Genomic DNA, 21,510 nt, shown 5'->3' with positions numbered 1-21,510 from the left:
CAACACTCCCAAACACCCTCCTCCCGCACCCATACACCCTACCTCCACACCCATCAGCCAGTCACCACCCTCCTGCCACACCCATACACCCTACCTCCACACCCATCAGCCAGTCACCACCCTCCTCCCACACCCATACACCCTACCTCCACACCCATCAGCCAGTCACCACCCTCCTCCCGCACCCATACACCCTACCTCCACACCCATCAGCCAGTCACCACCCTCCTCCCACACCCATACACCCTCCCTCCACACCCATCAGCCAGTCACCACCCTCCTCCCACACCCATACACCCTACCTCCACACCCATCAGCCAGTCACCACCATGGAAAGCTTCGTCCCGGTACCTCCAGCCAGGTTCGTCCCGGTACCTCCAGCCAGGTTCGTCCCGGTACCTCCAGCCAGGTTCGTCCCGGTACCTCCAGCCAGGTTCGTCCCGGTACCTCCAGCCAGGTTCGTCCCGGTACCTCCAGCCAGGCTCGTCCCGGTACCTCCAGCCAGGCTCGTCCCGGTACCTCCAGCCAGGCTCTTGTACAGGATGAAACACGAAAAGGAAACAGATAACTATACCTTACATTCTTGTCCCAAGAGTCCATTTTAAGGCATTCCAGCAGCGCCCAGGAAACACGCCACGTCTACCGGGTGGGAGCAACGGTCATGTGTGAGGATGTGTGTATCTTGTGGTGTGAGGACAAGTGAGGGGGCAAGTGTTGTGTGTGGTCAGTATGGTAGTTGTATGTAGGGCATGACCGGTCTGGTGGGATGTGGAATGGTCGTTTATCATGTTGGTTACTGGTAGCGAGGGGGCAATGCCATATTTGGCCCTACACTCTACCCTGAATATTCGAAGGTAAACAATAACCATATCAAGTTAGTGACCTCCATATGAAACACGAGAATGTATCCTGCTCTGTGTCACTGATGATGGCTGACTGGCTGTCAGACTTGCCAGATGAGTGGTTAATGACTGGTAGTCTACCCGGTACGATGATTGACTTAATGATCCGTTGGCGAGCCACATGACTGACGACCTGACTGGCCTGGAGGGTAACAGCCTCACTGGTTGAAGGACGAGATGACTGGCTGGAGGGTCACCTGCAGGTGCAAGTAAGTGTGAGGAAACACACACACACAACCCCATAATATTGTGATGACCCGTAGATAGTGTGTAAATAAGACTCATACAACAACATCTTTAAACATGTTCGCTGTTTCCCACGTGTGTAAGGTGGCGTCACCGTGAGCGAGAAGTCATCATCTGCGATGCTGTATCACCGTCAGCTGGTGGAGCACAGTACGGGAGTCGTCATTGACTGTTTTGATTGCAAAGGAGTCCACCCTGCCCTGCTACTGAGTGTGACACAACCCTGGAACTTTAGAAGCTCCTAGATAGGGGAGGGTCACGGCGTTTGGCAGGTCGCCTTCCAGCACAGCCCAGTGGATCAGGGTAACGCCAGCGGCCAAAGCAAAGTGGTGGGTGGGGTAGGGCGTCGCCCACTACCGGAGTCGAGGTTGTGATGTTTTCTCCAGTGGGAAAGTTGTTCTGACGGTGGCGAGTCCTGGATGACCCGGGGGCAAGGGTTGGCATCCTACAGGACGTCTCTCCTGGTGATGCTGCCACAGAGAGGAGGGATCCTACGTGACGTCATCCCTACACCTCTGACGTAGTATATCTATACAGGAGGGAACATGGGGCACGGGGGACCAGTGAGCAGGAAGGAGGAGGAACCATGAGGATTTCCGAGTATTTGAGGTCGGAACATGCAGGAAGGTGTGAAGCGCGCAAGGGATAGAGTGAAATGGAGCGAAGAGGTATAGAGTGGGCGACGTGGTTAATGGAGTGGACTAGGGCATATGAAGCGGTCAGGGAAAAAACACAGAGGTCTGTGGGACCTGGTTGTGAATAGGGGGGGCCTCTGGTTCCCGTGCATTATGCATGAGAGTTACGCAGCGGATGTACGCAAAGGAGGCCAATTCTTCGTCTGTTACCGACGCTAAATCGTCAACGCAGCTAACGGAGTATATATATATATATATATATATACATATATATATATATATATATATATATATATATATATATACACACTTACAGTGAATATTTACTGGCGGGAAAGTTGGTTGAGCAATGTGGCTAATCAGAGAAAGTGGTACCCCTCCTACGCCCGCCCGCCCCCGGGTGCTGGTGGGGGCAGGACTGGGTAGTGTGTAACGCAACATCTTCCTCTGAGGCAAGTGAAACTGTATGGTGATGTTTACTGCATTAATACTAACGGAGTTTGTTTGTGGTACACATCTTACAAATAACATGCACATGACCGAAATCATTATCTTACAAAGATTAACCTCTCGATTATTCCACATATATATATATATATATATATATATATATATATATATATATATATATATATATATATATATATATATGGGCTTGTGTTACGAGATGAGGCAAATGTTTATGTGTATATTACTATTATAAAAGTTTATCGGACAGAAAGTGATAGTGTTAGATCATGTATATAACATTATATCAGCTCATGCTCAACATGGTACTGGAACAGTCAAAACACTATCACAAACTCTGGGTTATGATGGTTAATGTGGTCACAGTTATACACAATGTACAAAACAAGGAAAGTTGGATGAACAGCATGTAGATCCCATCATAACCATGGTCGGGGAGTGGGATGAACAGCATGTAGATCCCACCATAACCATGGTGGGGCAGTCGTCCACAGTGTCCACTGACTCATTGATCAAGACTTGATTTGCTTTAAGGTAAACATTGAGAAAGGATCAGTTTGGCCTGATGGAGTATGATCTCAAGTTTGTGCATACCTATGTGTTGTGTGTCCAGCTGGTACTCTCTGACTGCCATGGATGTCACTGAGGCCCAGTGTACACGTGTCCTGGTGGTGTACACAGTACAGGCCCAGTGTACAAGTGTCCTGGTGGTGTACACAGTACAGGCCCAGTGTACAAGTGTCCTGGTGGTGTACACAGTACAGGGGAGAGTGTGTACGGCTGCCTGGCCTCACACGTCGACCTTAATCCGATGTACATTACAGAAGCCAACATCCTACTGACCAGGCCTCTGTATTGTGTAGTATTAACCTTAGTAACAGTGTTACTGTGTAGTATTAACCTTAGTAACAGTGTTACTGTGTAGTATTAACCTTAGTAACAGTGTTGTATATTTAGTATTACCCTTAGTAACAGTGTTGTGTTTATATATCTAGCAATATACAGAGTTATTATTATCTTACGGATTATCATGATAATAATTCTGAGTGCAAAACTATTATTATCATTTATCATCATTAGACATGAGGAGTTATACCAGTACAACAAGGAAGGAATTAACATGATAATTAACCAGAGAGGAAATGATAACAATATACAATTTCCCGAGATGAAGCCTCACAGACAATATCTCCCCCACACAACACGGACCAACACAACATCTAACTGTTCTTCACACAACACGGACCAACACATCATCTAACTGTTCTTCACACAACACGGACCAACACATCATCTAACTGTTCTTCACACAACACGGACCAACACATCATCTAACTGTTCTTCACACAACACGGACCAACACATCATCTAACTGTTCTTCACACAGCACGGACCAACACATCATCTAACTGTTCTTCACACAACATGGACCAACACATCATCTAACTGTTCTTCACACAGCACGGACCAACACATCATCTAACTGTTCTTCACACAACATGGACCAACACATCATCTAACTGTTCTTCACACAGCACGGACCAACACATCATCTAACTGTTCTTCACACAACATGGACCAACACATCATCTAACTGTTCTTCACACAACATGGACCAACACATCATCTAACTGTTCTTCACACAACATGGACCAACACATCATCTAACTGTTCTTCACACAACATGGACCAACACATCATCTAACTGTTCTTCACACAACATGGACCAACACATCATCTAACTGTTCTTCACACAACATGGACCAACATATCATCTAACTGTTCTTCACACAACATGGACCAACTCATCATCTAACTGTTCTTCACACAACATGGACCAACACATCATCTAACTGTTCTTCACACAACATGGACCAACATATCATCTAACTGTTCTTCACACAACACGGACCAACACAACATCTAACTGTTCTTCACACAACATGGACCAACATATCATCTAACTGTTCTTCACACAACACGGACCAACACATCTAACTGTTCTTCACACAACACGGACCAACTCATCATCTAACTGTTCTTCACACAACATGGACCAACACATCATCTAACTGTTCTTCACACAACACGGACCAACATATCATCTAACTGTTCTTTACACAACACGGACCAACACAACATCTAACTGTTCTTCACACAACACGGACCAACACAACATCTAACTGTTCTTCTCTGTAATATTTCTCCAAATTGCTTACATTCTGTTTCTGTGTGGATGCTAAATATGTATAGATTTATATATGGTCCACGTATGTATACCTGGTCTACACATGTATACACGGCCACCAGAGAAACATAGGCTTATAATCTATACAAGGATTCTCAACACATATTTGGGCATCATGGCCCCATATAGGAATATATATATATATATATATATATATATATATATATATATATATATATATATATATATATATATATATATATATATATCACAAGTAGTGACAGATACCCAGGAAACATAGTTCGGTCAAATGTTCCTCTATACAGATGGACCCCCTACCACATCTCGCCACACCCCGTTTTCTCATTATTCCACTCTAAAAACTAGGATATGACCCTTCAGTTATTATCATTATAATTATTCACAGCAGGTGTTTGTGTCACCGGTGATGGCACGGGAGAGAAAGTATAATTACTTTAATTACAACAATATTGGTCAGGTTACTTTAATATGGAATCAGGGTAGGTACTCTGGCCTGCTGAGGAAGGTGTGTGTGTGTGTGTGTGTGTCCGGCCTGGTCATGAGTACGGCTGATGATGATGATAATGGTGACATACAGTGATAATGGTCGTTCATGATGGTGAGGATACTGGTGGTACAGTCGTACTGTAAGTGATCATGTCAGGCAAGATGGTGACAATGGGAGAAAATGGAAGTAACGTTGATAGTGATGATGTGTGATGGTGAGGGTGATGATGACTGGTGTATGAGCAGTGGTGGTGATGACTATGATGACTGGTGGTGTGGTATACAATGGTGGTAGTTGTGGTGATTATGATGGTTGTGCTCTAGTTATAGGATACATAACAATACAGACCATAATTATTGTCTTAAGTATTTTCAAAACAAAAGCAAATTATGGAATTAGAAAACGCTGTACACAAAGCCTCCCGTTTTCTCTCGACTCCCTCCCTCCAGTCGACGTCATCAGACAAACTCTATAGCCACGATCACAACACTCTTGCCTCTCTCTGCCGTGTCTGGAGGGCCGCCATTACCGGGAGAACGCCCTCTATTTCTACCGTGGCCTACTTCACAAGTCCCGACTTCCCTGGGGGAGGGCCCACGTAAACAAACCCTAACAGTTAGAAAACGAGTGACGTCGACTTGATAGGCTACTGTTATTTTTCTTTCTTTATTTACAATTTCGTGATTTCTTATACTTATCATTTCCAATAATCGTTGTAGCCAAATATCTTTTCGTCAAACTATCAAAATCTGATATTTACATATACCATTACAGTAGAAAGAAACGCTTAACACGATAGTATAATGCTACAGAAGGGTACAGTGTGGAGCACGACCTCTTGGTAACTGAGGATGGTGTATTTCGTGGACCATGTGCACGACCAGAGCTTCCATCATCTCTACATGTTGGCTTCGAATATTTCTGGTCAGCAATTTGCATAGATCAATGACAGTAGTGGTCGTGAGACCTGGCCCTGTGTAACACGCCCACCCTCTCACCCCTGCCCGGTACATGACTTCTTGAACAACCTGGGTATTATCACTGTTCATCATAACTGCTTGAACAACCTGGGTGTGTTATCACTGTTCATCATAACATCTTGAACCTGGGTGTTATCAGTTCATCATAACTGCTTGTGGGGTCCCGCCTCTCAACCCACAACTTCCTTCATGTTAACTTCGATGCTACGAACTACTATGATCATTTCCTCCTCTGTGTCCCCTCTCGATAAGGGTCACATTCCTCTGTTGTGGTAGACACGGTGCCCACACGACCAACACGTAAAATGTAGCCCAACTTTGTGTCATCATCACCATGAACTGTGGACTGATGATGACAACTTACTGGACGAACCTTCTATTGACGAGAATCCCATGGCGCTCAGGTAGTCGTCCACGTCCACCGAACGATCCTTCACTTCTCGAACCAGATACTGAAACTACGTTTAGGTTGTGGTAATAATGAGAAGTCTTTTAACTTGGTGGTTTGTGTTATCATCATTATGGCTATTAAGGAATCTAATGATGGTTATCATGACTTAATTATCCTACTGATCTCCAGTAGAGGTAGTACAACAGGCCTCCTTCCTTTCCTTATACTTGATTGTCTTTCATTCTAACACCATGATGCACGACCTCCAGCACCTGTGTTTCCTGCAGCGAGGTGACCCACCGGCTCACGTAGACACCAGCTCAGGTCAACATACTACATACCTTCTACATCAGGTCGTAGTTCAAAGCCAACACTGATGCTCCCCCCTCTATGGGGGGGGGGGGGGTACACTGGTAATACGTTAGTGGAGGGAGGGGAGGGGAGGGGGGGGGTACACTGGCGGTACGTGTCTTCTCCGCTCATCACCACTCACGAATTGCTTTCTTTAACTTGTTCAACCTTGTGTGGTTATGTACGTGGGGGGTATCAACATACGGCAGAGAGAGAGAGAGAGAGAGAGAGAGAGAGAGAGAGAGAGAGAGAGAGAGAGAGAGAGAGAGAGAGAGAGAGAGAGAGAGAGCCGTGCTTTACGTCCGGGGACAATTTTCTCTACATAATGTTCGTATCCACGTCAGAGCTGATTAATAAACACTTCTCATCTTGAGGTACAGTTCATATATATATATATATATATATATATATATATATATATATATATATATATATATATATATATATATATATATATAAACTTTCTTAACATTACGGGTAAAATAATCATCAGAAAAACGTTAAGGAAAAGCTGGTGTGTGGGAGCCTGGGTGGGTGAAGTGACGGGAAACTGAGGCAGTTGGGTGGATGCTTGGGGGGGGGGAGACCTTGTGGGGGCTCCGGTGTGGGGTGGGGTGTGGGGTGGGGCGTGGGGTTGGGTGTGGGGTTGGGTGTGGGGTGGGGCGTGGGGTGGGGTGTGGGGTTGGGTGTGGGGTTGGGTGTGGGGTGGGGCGTGGGGTGGGGTGTGGGGTTGGGTGTGGGGTTGGGTGTGGGGTTGGGTGTGGGGTGGGGCGTGGCGTGGGGTGTGGGGTTGGGTGTGGGGTGGGGCGTGGGGTTGGGTGTGGGGTTGGGTGTGGGGTTGGGTGTGGGGTTGGGTGTGGGGTTGGGTGTGGGGTTGGGTGTGGGGTGGGGCGTGGCGTGGGGTGTGGGGTTGGGTGTGGGGTTGGGTGTGGGGTTGGGTGTGGGGTTGGGTGTGGGGTGGGGCGTGGGGTGGGGTGTGGGGTTGGGTGTGGGGTTGGGTGTGGGGTTGGGTGTGGGGTGGGGCGTGGCGTGGGGTGTGGGGTTGGGTGTGGGGTGGGGCGTGGGGTTGGGTGTGGGGTTGGGTGTGGGGTGGGCGTGGCGTGGCGTGGGGTGTGGGGTTGGGTGTGGGGTTGGGTGTGGGGTTGGGTGTGGGGTGGGGCGTGGGGTTGGGTGTGGGGTTGGGTGTGGGGTTGGGTGTGGGGTTGGGTGTGGGGTGGGGCGTGGCGTGGGGTGTGGGGTTGGGTGTGGGGTTGGGTGTGGGGTGGGGCGTGGGGTTGGGTGTGGGGTTGGGTGTGGGGTGGGGCGTGGCGTGGGGTGTGGGGTTGGGTGTGGGGTTGGGTGTGGGGTGGGGCGTGGCGTGGGGTGTGGGGTTGGGTGTGGGGTTGGGTGTGGGGTGGGGCGTGGGGGTTGGGTGTGGGGTTGGGTGTGGGGTGGGGCGTGGCGTGGGGTGTGGGGTTGGGTGTGGGGTTGGGTGTGGGGTGGGTTGTGGGGTGGGGCGTGGGGTTGGGTGTGGGGTTGGGTGTGGGGTTGGGTGTGGGGTTGGGTGTGGGGTGGGGCGTGGCGTGGGGTGTGGGGTTGGGTGTGGGGTTGGGTGTGGGGTGGGGCGTGGGGTTGGGTGTGGGGTTGGGTGTGGGGTGGGGCGTGGCGTGGGGTGTGGGGTTGGGTGTGGGGTTGGGTGTGGGGTGGGGCGTGGGGTGGGGTGTGGGGGTTGGGTGTGGGGTGGGGCGTGGCGTGGGGTGTGGGGTTGGGTGTGGGGTTGGGTGTGGGGTGGGGCGTGGGGTGGGGTGTGGGGTGGGGCGTGGCGTGGGGTGTGGGGTTGGGTGTGGGGTTGGGTGTGGGGTGGGGGCGTGGGGTGGGGTGTGGGGTTGGGTGTGGGGTTGGGTGTGGCGTGGGGCGTGGGGTGGGGTGTGGGGTTGGGTGTGGGGTTGGGTGTGGGGTGGGGTGTGGGGTGGGGCGTGGGGTGGGGCGTGGGGTTGGGTGTGGGGTGGGGCGTGGGGTTGGGTGTGGGGTTGGGTGTGGGGTTGGGTGTGGCGTGGGGCGTGGGGTGGGGTGTGGGGTTGGGTGTGGGGTTGGGTGTGGGGTTGGGTGTGGGGTGGGGTGTGGGGTGGGGCGTGGGGTGGGGCGTGGGGTTGGGTGTGGGGTGGGGCGTGGGGTTGGGTGTGGGGTTGGGTGTGGGGTTGGGTGTGGGGTGGGGCGTGGCGTGGGGTGTGGGGTTGGGTGTGGGGTTGGGTGTGGGGTGGGGCGTGGGGTGGGGTGTGGGGTGGGGCGTGGGGTTGGGTGTGGGGTTGGGTGTGGCGTGGGGCGTGGGGTGGGGTGTGGGGTTGGGTGTGGGGTTGGGTGTGGGGTGGGGTGTGGGGTGGGGCGTGGGGTGGGGCGTGGGGTTGGGTGTGGGGTGGGGCGTGGGGTTGGGTGTGGGGTGGAGCGTGGGGTTAGGTGTGGGGTTGGGCGTGGGGGGTTAGAGACATTCAGGAGGTGCGAGATAACGGATATGTGGATATCCTGTTGGCGAGAAACTGTCATGCAACTTACGACTGATAATGTTATGCAAATATATGTAAGTCTGAATGTGTAGTACATTAACCTGGAGTTGTACACATCAATGTACGAAGTCTGTATGATGACCTCGATGTTGTACTAGCGGTGTACAACTTTACAACTGTCAGGAATATAATTCAACACGTAAACAACTACCATGAACACAACACATCAGCTGGCCGGTTGTGACAAAATAACAACATTGGGTCAATACTGAGGCTACAATCATCACCAACACGTATTTATTACCTCTATCCGTCTGGGGCTATAACTGAAAATCAACATGCTCTGCAACCCGTTTGTCTTTACAAGATTCAACACAGACTATTCTTCGTCGTGGCTTCGAAACATTGGAAGTCTCAAGTGTATCTGTGCTACCGACTCTTCTCTCTTCCCAGTGTGCGCTACGCAAGCGCGTACCGGCAGGGCGTATGTGTGCTGCTTAGCACCAATGTCTCCACGTGAGCAAGTGTTTCCTTGTGACACACACACGTACTCGACTTCCTCCTGCATCATGTAATGTTCTTCCTAACACCACATAAGATGCCATTATCATGTTCTACATAACGTCTAACTGTCCACTTCTCTGTGGCACTGGTGTTACCGTACTCCGCCTTCTGGGCGTTACACAGAGAACAAAAAGTTGCTTTACCGAGGCATCGTCATCATGGCCAGATGACGACACTACACTCTCGTCAGAGGAATGTTGGCTTGGGAAACAGTCCCTGCTACTGAATGTAGCGCAGACCCGGGGAATATCCTGAGGTTATAACATCCAAGTTAGAAACTGCCATTTGTCCTCCACATATAAACAAACATGGCGGATTATGTTATTCAACTGAGAAATTGTCTTTGAAAGATTATAAACATAATAAGACTGAGGCGTTACATTACAAGTGTATTTCATACTCATGTGATCACTCACACTGATCATAACAACACGTCAGAACACCAAGTGTTCCTCGGTAACTTAACCGAACATTAATTTCTTTCAACATTTCTAAATGAGAGAAAAGTTGTGCACGTCATGGCAGTCTGCGAACATCAACGCAAAAAGTGAAGCCAATATGACCCACCAAGTAGTGAAAACCTTTAATAATAATAATAGTAATATATAAAGAACTTTATCATAACTCAGACTGGCTCTTATATTATTTACCAGACTGTTTACCGACCAACACACAGAGCCATACACAACCACCACAATCACGCCCGCTACAACATGATAATAAACAGATCAATCTCAGCAGTTGTGAAAGCCAGCACACTATCCACAACACAGACATTTTGTCGCGGCAGCTCACACTGGCGCCCAATTAACTTCCGGGCGTTGGCGCCATTTCTCCGGTCACGTGACTTTCGCAGCTCCCTTACCTCAGGAGGGAACCAGGTAGGAGGGAAGGAGGGAGGGAACCAGGTAGAGAGATGGAAATCAAGAAGGCGGGACGGAGATAACGAGAAATATTGAGGCAGAAAAGAGGTACTTAGGGAAAATGGGGGAATGTTGGTGACTGGTTGCTCATGTTGAGCGCATAATGCATGTAGAGGACAAATGTGGATGTGGAGAACATTACTGAACGTGGAGAACATTACTGAATGTGGAGAACATTACTGAATGTGGAGAACAGTAGCCAATATAGGAACAGTAGTAATGATAAGTGTGGATGTAATGATAAGTGTGGATGTAGTGATGATAAGTGTGGATGTAGTGATGATGATATGTGTGGATGTAGTGATGATGATAAGTGTGGATGTAGTGATGATGATATGTGTGGATGTAGTGATGATGATAAGTGTGGATGTAGTGATGATGATAAGTGTGGATGTAGTGATGATGATGTGTGGACGTAGGGAACTACACTGGATATCAGGAACATAGCGGATGATGATAACAATGTCTCCACGTAGCAATAGGGAATGTCAGGAGGAACTGTACACATGAGGTAAAATGGAGTCTAGTTTAGGCCAACAACTTTAGTAATCCCACCTCAAACAACACCCCAGACAGGAAGCCACCTCGTCTTACCCTACAGACAGGAAGTACAAATGTAGACAGTAAGACAGAATGGCGAAACATAGGAAGGGACGGACAAGCCGGTGTGGAACGTGGAGTTACGCCACCAGGAGCTGGACCAGAGCAGAAGACAGCGGTAACCAGCCTCTGTCTACACCGCTGGGGCCGGAACGCTCCCTCCTCACACCTTGACTACGAGAGTTTAACCCTTATGTACAATGACCAGTTCTAGTCACCGTCTTCAAAGGGGTTGTTATCGTACTGACACCTGACACTCGTCAGGTGTCAGTGTTGTCAGGTGTCAAATAGTGTTGTCAGGTGTCAGATAATGTCACACGTCATATAATGTTAGTTGTTAACCATGTTAACAGGTAACAACACACCTGGTGTTACAACCAGTTATCACAAACGGTCAAATGTTTCATAATACTGTCCAGTTATGCACAACCTTACTCAAGTGTTAACATCATCTTTACTCAAGTGTTAACATTACTCAAGTGTTAGCATTAACATTATTATATGAACAATACATAGCAAAACCTGTATACTGTTGTCAGATGTTGTCAGCACCAGCTTCTGACTCATGCTTCCTTGCGTTGGCAGATGTAAAGTGTTGTCAGGGACTGGACTATGGGAGAGCAGTCCATACATGTTGTAAATTGTTGTAAATTCAGTAATAAGCCTCTCGTCTCATGCCTTCACCTGTTGTCAGACTCTGTCGAGTGTTGTCAGTCCTTTTGTTAAGAACTGTTGCGTGTGGACAAGATCAGTCGTTGTCAGGACTTGTCAGATGTTGTCAAGAGGTGTCAAGAGTTGTCAGGTGTTGTCAAGTAGTGTCGGGTGTTGTCAGGAGTTGTCAGGTGTTGTCAGGGTGATGCAGGAAGTTGGTTAACCCCAGCAGTGAGGTCTACGTCGACTGGGCCACCCACCCTCGGGGATGACATCCACAACCCACCGCCCGGGGACCTCACGAATATGGCCCCTATTCCTCAAGACAGTGAGCGTCAAGATGGCGCGTCGGGCAGGCCTGGGGATGCGGCCGTAGTGGTGGGCGTCGTCTGGCACGTGGCGGTGACGCCTGTTGGCGCGCCCCGCACGCGCCCTCCGCGCACGCGCACTCACGGTGACTCCCACCAAGTACGAATACGATTCTACAAATCCAATTCTTATGCATATTTTAAACTATATATATCTACTCTGACGATAGCTAGGCTTATAATGACTATATATATATATATATATATATATATATATATATATATATATATATATATATATATATAGTAGAGTCGTTCATATAGGTATTATGTATGAGTACAGAAGATCACAGTTGATGTGATCATGACGAGGTGTTAAGTTATTCTAGTTATCAAACACGTTCACCACCGCCGTCGACCATTATCTGATCACTCCCTCACAACGACGCTACGACCCACCGGGTATGATGACCTGACCTTAGAGTTGACACCCTTATGAGTCAGGTCAATAGCCAGGTCACCGTACCCAAGGGTCGCTACGTCATATTTCCGAGACCTGTTCTCTCCCGCGCCAACTGCTGGTTAGAAGTAGTTTGGTCGTGGCCTCATGAGGACAATACCTGCCACAGGTGTGACCCGATACATAACACACGTGACCTCAAACTACGTGACGTTCAACAATGAGGTCATCAACGACACATTATACTGACCAAACACAGGGACACAGGAGGCATCATACACCCGTCATCATCACCCTACCATGCACGCACAACATGACGCCGTCATACCCCCGTCATCATCACCCTACCATGCACGTACAACATGACGCCGTCATACCCCCGTCATCATCACCCTACCATGCACGTACAACATGACGCCGTCATACCTCCGTCATCATCACCCTACCATGCACGTACAACATGACGCCGTCATACCCCCGTCATCATCACCCTACCATGCACGTACAACATGACGCCGCCATACACCACCATCATCACCCTACCATGCACGTACAACATGACGCCGTCATACCCCCGTCATCATCACCCTACCATGCACGCACAACATGACGCCGTCATACACCACCATCATCACCCTACCATGCACGTACAACATGACGCCGTCATACCCCCGTCATCATCACCCTACCATGCACGCACAACATGACGCCGTCATACACCCACCATCATCACCCTACCATGCACGTACAACATGACGCCGTCATACCCCCGTCATCATCACCCTACCATGCACGTACAACATGACGCCGTCATACACCACCATCATCACCCTACCATGCACGTACAACATGACGCCGTCATACCCCCGTCATCATCACCCTACCATGCACGCACAACATGACGCCGTCATACACCACCATCATCACCCTACCATGCACGTACAACATGACGCCGTCATACCCCCGTCATCATCACCCTACCATGCACGCACAACATGACGCCGTCATACACCACACAGCCACAACCTGGCTACAACACTAAGATGATAACAGAGACACAACCACCTACAGTGATCACATCTCCCTCAGGGTCGTACCAGGATGTGGAAGGTAATCTTTAGCTCATCCCAAGATGATAACACGGCACTTTGTGTCCTGTGATGATGATGATGATGATGATCAATAGTTATCATACGGCAGTGGATGATCAATAGTTATCATACGGCAGTGGATGATCAATAGTTATCATACGGCAGTGGATGATCAATAGTTATCATACGGCAGTGGATGATCAATAGTTATCATACGGCAGTGGATGATGAATAATCATGCATGACGTATGATGGTAAGTTTATTATGGTAATATATATACAACACATCACTGGGAGGGTCTGGTCATTTCTGTCCTTCAATGTGCACATCTCAACTCACGTGGGCAATTACGTACATGTACGTCCACATGAGGCACTACGTACGTACATGTAGGTCCAGGTAATACATATTAGTAAGACACACAGACAATCCAGCCAGAATGATAATAGTGATGATGATGATGATGATAACTGGAACAATAGAGGCAGCCTGAGTGACCCCCAGCCACCATGACGCTGGCCAACCTTCACAAACTAATGAAACAACAACACAATTACACGAACTCCGATGACGTTCGCAGGCCCGGCCACCCGCCTACCTACACTTCACTCTACACAATAATATCATATTTCTAACGAGGTATGTCCTCCCAGAGGTGGTATACTCCCTGTGTTAGGATGACAACACCGTCTGCCTCACAACCCACAAAGGACATGAAAGTATAACACGAACGAGGTCGACTTCAGTGGGCCGAAGCCAGGGTCGCGCAGGAGTCAGGACGCTGGCCATCAAGTGAAAGTCGTGTCGTCTGATCAACACAAGAGCAACACCGAGCAAGAAAATATTGGCGGGAAAACACACGGGAAAATGGCGGACTTTCACTACCTCCCCCCCCCCCCTCCCCCCCACGGCTTTCCATTCCACGACCCTTCCTTCTGTGCTAATGGTCGGTGGTGACGTCACGCGTTAATCACACGTTCTTAAAAGGTTTGAGAAAGAAGAGCGCAGGAATTGCAACACCCCCCCCTCCCCACCCCCCTTTTTAATGGTACGTCACAACACGTGACCCCAGGATATGTTCAAGATGGCGGAGCAACTAGGCCACGTGGTGCGATCCCATGAAAGAAAACGGATGTCGTGTTGCCTTCTTTTCCTAGCGCTGACTGAAGCAATTATAAGGTGATGTGGAACGTCTTTTGTCGACTTTAATTATGCTGTTATGGAGGATGGATGACGAGGCGTCTGTGGTGATGGTGAAGTGAGAGAGAGAGAGAGAGAGAGAGAGAGAGAGAGAGAGAGAGAGAGAGAGAGAGAGAGAGAGAGAGAGAGAGAGAGAGAGCCAAACGGTCGTCCAGCGTGACTCTGGAATGAGTAATATGAGAGCGATTCATGAGACTCATTCTTATCTCAGCACAAATGATGAACTCATGAAACATTCACGTGTGATTCACATTGTTCAACCTTCGCTCTGCACCAGCTGGTCACATCACGGAAAAATGGCGTCTCATTAATATACCCAGGACACGTGTGGCGTACATACAGCTACTCCCGCAAGGTCGTTTTCTCCCGAAACCTACGAAGGTTTTCGCCCGTTGTGACGATCGTAATCAGGACCTGGTTGTACCCGACGTTATCTTGGTTACAGAAAGTGTTTTACCTGGCTACAGTGAACGAGATTCGACCAATCATCGTCAATAAGCCAAGAATTATCAGCCAATGGGTTTCCAAGAGCTCGAATCCTCAGCCAATCAGCACCTGGTACTCGTGCTGTCGTCCAATCACGACGCTGGTTACCGTCAACCTTCGTAACACTGCTGACCTTCTCATCCAATCACAATGTAAAGATCTGCATTCATTAATGCTCCACCACAGTGGTATGCTGCACCACCACAGTGGTATGCTGCACCACCACAGTGGTATGCTGCACCACCACAGTGGTATGCTGCACCACCACAGTGGTATGCTGCACCACCACAGTGGTATGGTGCACCACCACAGTGGTATGCTGCACCACCACAGTGGTATGCTGCACCACCACAGTGGTATGCTGCACCACCACAGTGGTATGGTGCACCACCACAGTGGTATGCTGCACCACCACAGTGGTATGCTGCACCACCACAGTGGTATGCTGCACCACCACAGTGGTATGGTGCACCACCACAGTGGTATCCTGCACCACCACAGTGGTATGCTGCACCACCACAGTGGTATCCTGCACCACCACAGTGGTATGCTGCACCACCACAGTGGTATGCTGCACCACCACAGTGGTATCCTGCACCACCACAGTGGTATCCTGCACCACCACAGTGGTATGGTGCACCACCACAGTGGTATCCTGCACCACCACAGTGGTATCCTGCACCACCACAGTGGTATCCTGCACCACCACAGTGGTATGCTGCACCACCACAGTGGTATGCTGCACCACCACAGTGGTATCCTGCACCACCACAGTGGTATGCTGCACCACCACAGTGGTATCCTGCACCACCACAGTGGTATCCTGCACCACCACAGTGGTATCCTGCACCACCACAGTGGTATCCTGCACCACCACAGTGGTATCCTGCACCACCACAGTGGTATCCTGCACCACCACAGTGGTATGCTGCACCACCACAGTGGTATCCTGCACCACCACAGTGGTATGGTGCACCACCACAGTGGTATCCTGCACCACCACAGTGGTATCCTGCACCACCACAGTGGTATCCTGCACCACCACAGTGGTAAGTCTTTTCATCAGGTGAGCCACATAATATGTGCTGTCTCATCACCGCCCACAATGACCACATTTCTACACAGGTTCGAATCATATTGTGCTGGGGTGGGTGGGGTTGTTATGGGGGGTAGGTCCAGCCTGGAGTGTTCTCAACCACGTCCAGGCTCGTCCTTCATCACTTGTCGTCCACCTTCACACAACACAACACCACAACACAACACGTGTCGTCCACCTTCACACAACACAACACCACAACACAACACGTGTCGTCCACCTTCACACAACACAACACCACAACACAACACGTGTCGTCCACCTTCACACAACACAACACCACAACACAACACGTGTCGTCCACCTTCACACAACACAATACCACAACACAACACGTGTCGTCCACCTTCACACAACACAACACCACAACACAACACGTGTCGTCCACCTTCACACAACACAACACCACAACACAACACGTGTCGTCCACCTTCACACAACACAACACCACAACACAACACGTGTCGTCCACCTTCACACAACACAACACGTGTCGTCCACCTTCACACAACACAACACCACAACACAACACGTGTCGTCCACCTTCACACAACACAACACAACACGTGTCGTCCACCTTCACACAACACAACACAACACGTGTCGTCCACCTTCACACAACACAACACCACAACACAACACGTGTCGTCCACCTTCACACAACACAACAATCAAGTTCTCGCTGGACCCACGGTACACTAAGTCTGTATGACATAGTCCTCACACCACCGTGCTGTGTCCTGACACCACACCACCGTGCTGTGTCCTGACACCACATCACCGTGCTGTGTCCTGACACCACATCAACGTGCTGTGCCCTGACACCACACCACCGTGCTGTGTCCTGACACCACACCACCGTGCTGTGTCCTGACACCACATCAACGTGCTGTGCCCTGACACCACACCACCGTGCTGTGTCCTGACACCACATCAACGTGCTGTGCCCTGACACCACACCACCGTGCTGTGTCCTGACACCACATCACCGTGCTGTGTCCTGACACCACATCAACGTGCTGTGCCCTGACACCACACCACCGTGCTGTGTCCTGACACCACATCAACGTAAAGTATGGCGGACAGGCGAGGTGTGGTCAGGTTGTCATTCTCGTGTGTGTAATATTTGAAATATGAACTGAAAATAAAGTGTCTTAAGAAATAGAGAAACATTAATATAAGACCAGTGAAAACGTGGGTGTGGTGCCCGCCTTTCACACACGTTCCGGCCGATCCGTGTGCACTGGGGCGGCAAATCCCATTCCCGCTCAGCCTTCCATCATAGCTATCACATGTTGTTGTTGTGGTCATCCCTCCAGCTTCTGTGGCACACGTATCCCTCCAGCTGCGCCACACTACTGTCTATCTTCCTTCTGTGGCACACATGCCCCTCCAGCTGGGCCACACTACTGTCTATCTTCCTTCTGTGGCACACGTATCCCTCCAGCTGGGCCACACTACTGTCTATCTTCCTTCTGTGGCACACGTATCCCTCCAGCTGCGCCACACTACTGTCTATCTTCCTTCTGTGACACACGTATCCCTCCAGCTGGGCCACACTACTGTGAATCTTCCTTCTGTGGCACACGTATCCCTCCAGCTGCGCCACACTACCGTCTATCTTCCTTCTGTGGCACACATCCCCTCCAGCTTCTGTGCCACACCATACCTTACCATGAGCAGAGCAGTGGAAACTGCTGTAAGTTCCTAGCTACCAATAGACTTGAGAATGTGTTTAAGACACGAGGCTACACGGGTGTAACACACTCTCTCTGTACAACACAAGTAGACAGAAAAGGTCATAATACCTACCTCAGCGTACACGTATACATGCACGAACACACACAACACATACACGTACACACACGCACGTGTACACACGAGAGTAAAATTCATCTCCCATGACATATACAATAATCACACGTACACACATACAACACATAGTACAAAACACATAGTACACAACACATAGTACACAACACATAGTACACAACACATAGCACACAACACATAGTACACAACACATAGTACACAACACATTGTACACAACACATAGTACACAACACATAGTACACAACACATAGTACACAACACATAGTACACAACACATAGTATAATACAGTATATCATTACAAATGTCCTCGTTAGTCTTGTACTACTACTACTACTAATAATAATAAATCATAATTGTTATTATTATTATTATTTTCTTTATATTACCTGAAGTGCGTGTGACCCACATGTTTCCTATTCTCTTACATTGTTGTAAGTAATGAGAGGGAACACTTCTGAGAACTGTATTGTGAAATGGTGATACACACTTCAGTAATGACACACGTTATTCTCCCAGACGCTTAGACAATATTGTCTGGAGATAACGGGTCATTTTATACCGTTCACTGCCAAGGTAGTAAGTACTCAACCACGAGGCGTCCGTCTGTCTGTGTGTCAATATGTTAGTAGTTCATCGTGTTCTCCGTCCATCTGTCGATTCCTCTATTAGTCTGTATTTCTTGATTGGTTTATATTTTGGTGATCATATTTGACGTGATGGACGAATGTTAGATATACACGACAACGAACCTTGTAACAATCTCATTTTTTCTTCAGTTCCCATTTTCCCAGTAGGGCTATGAGGCCAGTATTACTACAACACATCCAACACAGTTTGACGAGGGTTATACATTCCAGTGATCTTACACCTCCCCTCCTCCTCTCCACCTTCTGTGACATTCAGCTTAGGATAAACGCTTCAACAATTCAGTCGTTCACAAGAACGTTTTAAAGTGTTGTATTCTGAGCAGAGGTGTGTGTGTGTGTGTGTGTGTGTGTGTGTGTGTGTCCTCGGGCACTGAGGGAGTCGGGAAATCCAGTCATCACGCTTGGCTGCTCCTGCCTCTAACAGCCTCAGCTGAGCCAACCAGCAGTGAAATGTTGGGTTGTTTGGGCTCTAGGCCTAACGACGCCCAGAGTCATTAAGGCCGTCAGGCAGTTAAGTTTTAACAACAACCAAACATTCTTATACACCGTCAGTTGTCAACATTATTACAAACACATAAACATCTTCAGTTGTCAACATTATCACAAACACATAAACACCTTCAGTTGTCAACATTATCTGTAATACATCACTTCGTGTTCTGGTAAATGTACGTCTTTGTTCCTCCGTCAGGCAACTGCGTCCAGACATACGACATTTCCTGACGTAATTCATGATACGAAAACACGAGAAAGTCAATATAGTCACTTCGCGGGTCGTCATCAACACTTCCGGTCATCACGTCTGTTGCAGACTGTACTGAGCATGCGCTAAGGATGCGGTCAACATTGTGACCTGACCCACTGGCCATCATCTCTCCTACTTCAGCGAGAGCACACACTTTCATGATACACAATACCACCTGAAGCCAACATGTATCACGAAGGAAAATATAACACCTAATGTTTCCCAATCCATCTTGTTCTTCCTTACATCATATTTATACAATAACCGAGATGTTAGAAAGTCAGACGCTCCCAGCCACATATCAGCGAACGTTTCCATTACCATCTGAAAATCCGTTACTCTGCGTCACAAGTAATGTGACGCGACACTGGCCATACTTCTTGCGTCACACGTTACGGTTGCCATACCAAGAATAAAAGAGAAAATTTTAGAAAGCCGTGAAAGCAGTGTGTGTATCGGTGGGTCGGGCAGCTATTATATCATCCATGTGAACCATAACTTTCACTTCTTACTCACCACAAACTCATCATGTATTAGTGTGACTCACCACTGACTCATTATGTATTAGTGTGACTCACCACAAACTCATCATGTATTAGTGTGACTCACCACAAACTCATCATGTATTAGTGTGACTCACCACAAACTCATCATGTATTAGTGTGACTCACCACAAACTCATCATGTATTAGTGTGACTCACCACAAACTCATCATGTATTAGCGTGACTCACCACTGACTCATCATGTATTAGCGTGACTCAGTACAAGATCTTGTTGGCTCCCATACATACCATCTGAGCACACTCAGGTTATGGTAAGCTTCCCAAATCATATCACAGGTCAAGCTACGCTAAGCTGGCTATCGTACGTTAAGCTACACTAAGCTGGGTGATCACTAAGTGAATGATATAAAAGATTAAGCTTAATCAGGCTAGGTAATACCTCAGTTATGTAGTTAACTTGGGTTATCCCTTATGTTAATAATAACCTAGCTTGTTATTACATATGTTAACTAAGCTAACCTGGACCATAACTTACGAAACCTGACTTACGATAAGCTTTTCTAACCAGTCTCATCTGCTACTAATAATTCTGCTTACTTAGATAAAAAGAAGCTGAATTGTTTTCGTACATCTGCTCCTACGTGGCCCAACACACACACACACACACACACACAATGTTCTAACAAGCAGTCGTTTAGCCAGACTAAGACAATCACGTGACCAATCATCTATTTACAACTGCGTCTGAATAAAGACAATAAAAGTGTTTACATACACATGTTAGGTGAAGACAGTCCCTTAACGTGAAGACTTCATCAAACTTTACCTCCACGTAACAACACGAGCCAGCCAGTCACAAATGTTCTAACATGACAATATAAAACCTTGCTCCACTTCAGGTAACCTTTAATTAACCAGACCCATGAAACAAGCCAACCTTCCACGCTGTGTCACCCTCACTACGTCCTTTGTACACACGGTGCTCAAAACATGAGTCAGGCAACACAGGAAGTGTCACTTCAGAAAACAATCATAATGGTATACATACAAGATGTATGGTATACATGCAATATGTATGGTATACATGCAATATGTATGGTATACATACAAGATGTAAGGTATACATGCAAGATATACAGCAGATATTAGCGCCATCCACGATCGTGCTGGTCAACTTCCTCCCATCCAAGCTACAGACTTTTTCTGATCTTCAACACACCACTGCTCTA

General features: G+C 48.3%; 1 protein-coding gene and 2 long non-coding RNA genes across 3 annotated transcripts in view; 2 read left to right on the top strand and 1 right to left on the bottom strand.

Annotated features, from left to right (window-relative positions):
* LOC139751970 (uncharacterized) overlaps positions 1–21,510 on the top strand; it is a 96,147-nt gene that overhangs the window by 9,856 nt on the left and 64,781 nt on the right. The gene's annotated exons all lie outside the window — the stretch shown is intronic.
* The window catches only part of LOC139751964 (uncharacterized), a 71,249-nt gene that overhangs the window by 3,927 nt on the left and 45,812 nt on the right, over positions 1–21,510 (bottom strand). The gene's annotated exons all lie outside the window — the stretch shown is intronic.
* atk (artichoke) overlaps positions 1–21,510 on the top strand; it is a 37,405-nt gene that overhangs the window by 3,928 nt on the left and 11,967 nt on the right. The gene's annotated exons all lie outside the window — the stretch shown is intronic.

This window comes from Panulirus ornatus, chromosome 12 (genome assembly GCF_036320965.1).
Source record: "Panulirus ornatus isolate Po-2019 chromosome 12, ASM3632096v1, whole genome shotgun sequence".
Lineage (NCBI taxonomy): Eukaryota > Metazoa > Arthropoda > Malacostraca > Decapoda > Palinuridae > Panulirus > Panulirus ornatus.
Note: the sequence above shows the minus strand (reverse complement) of the source record. Positions and strands in the feature narration are given on the sequence as shown.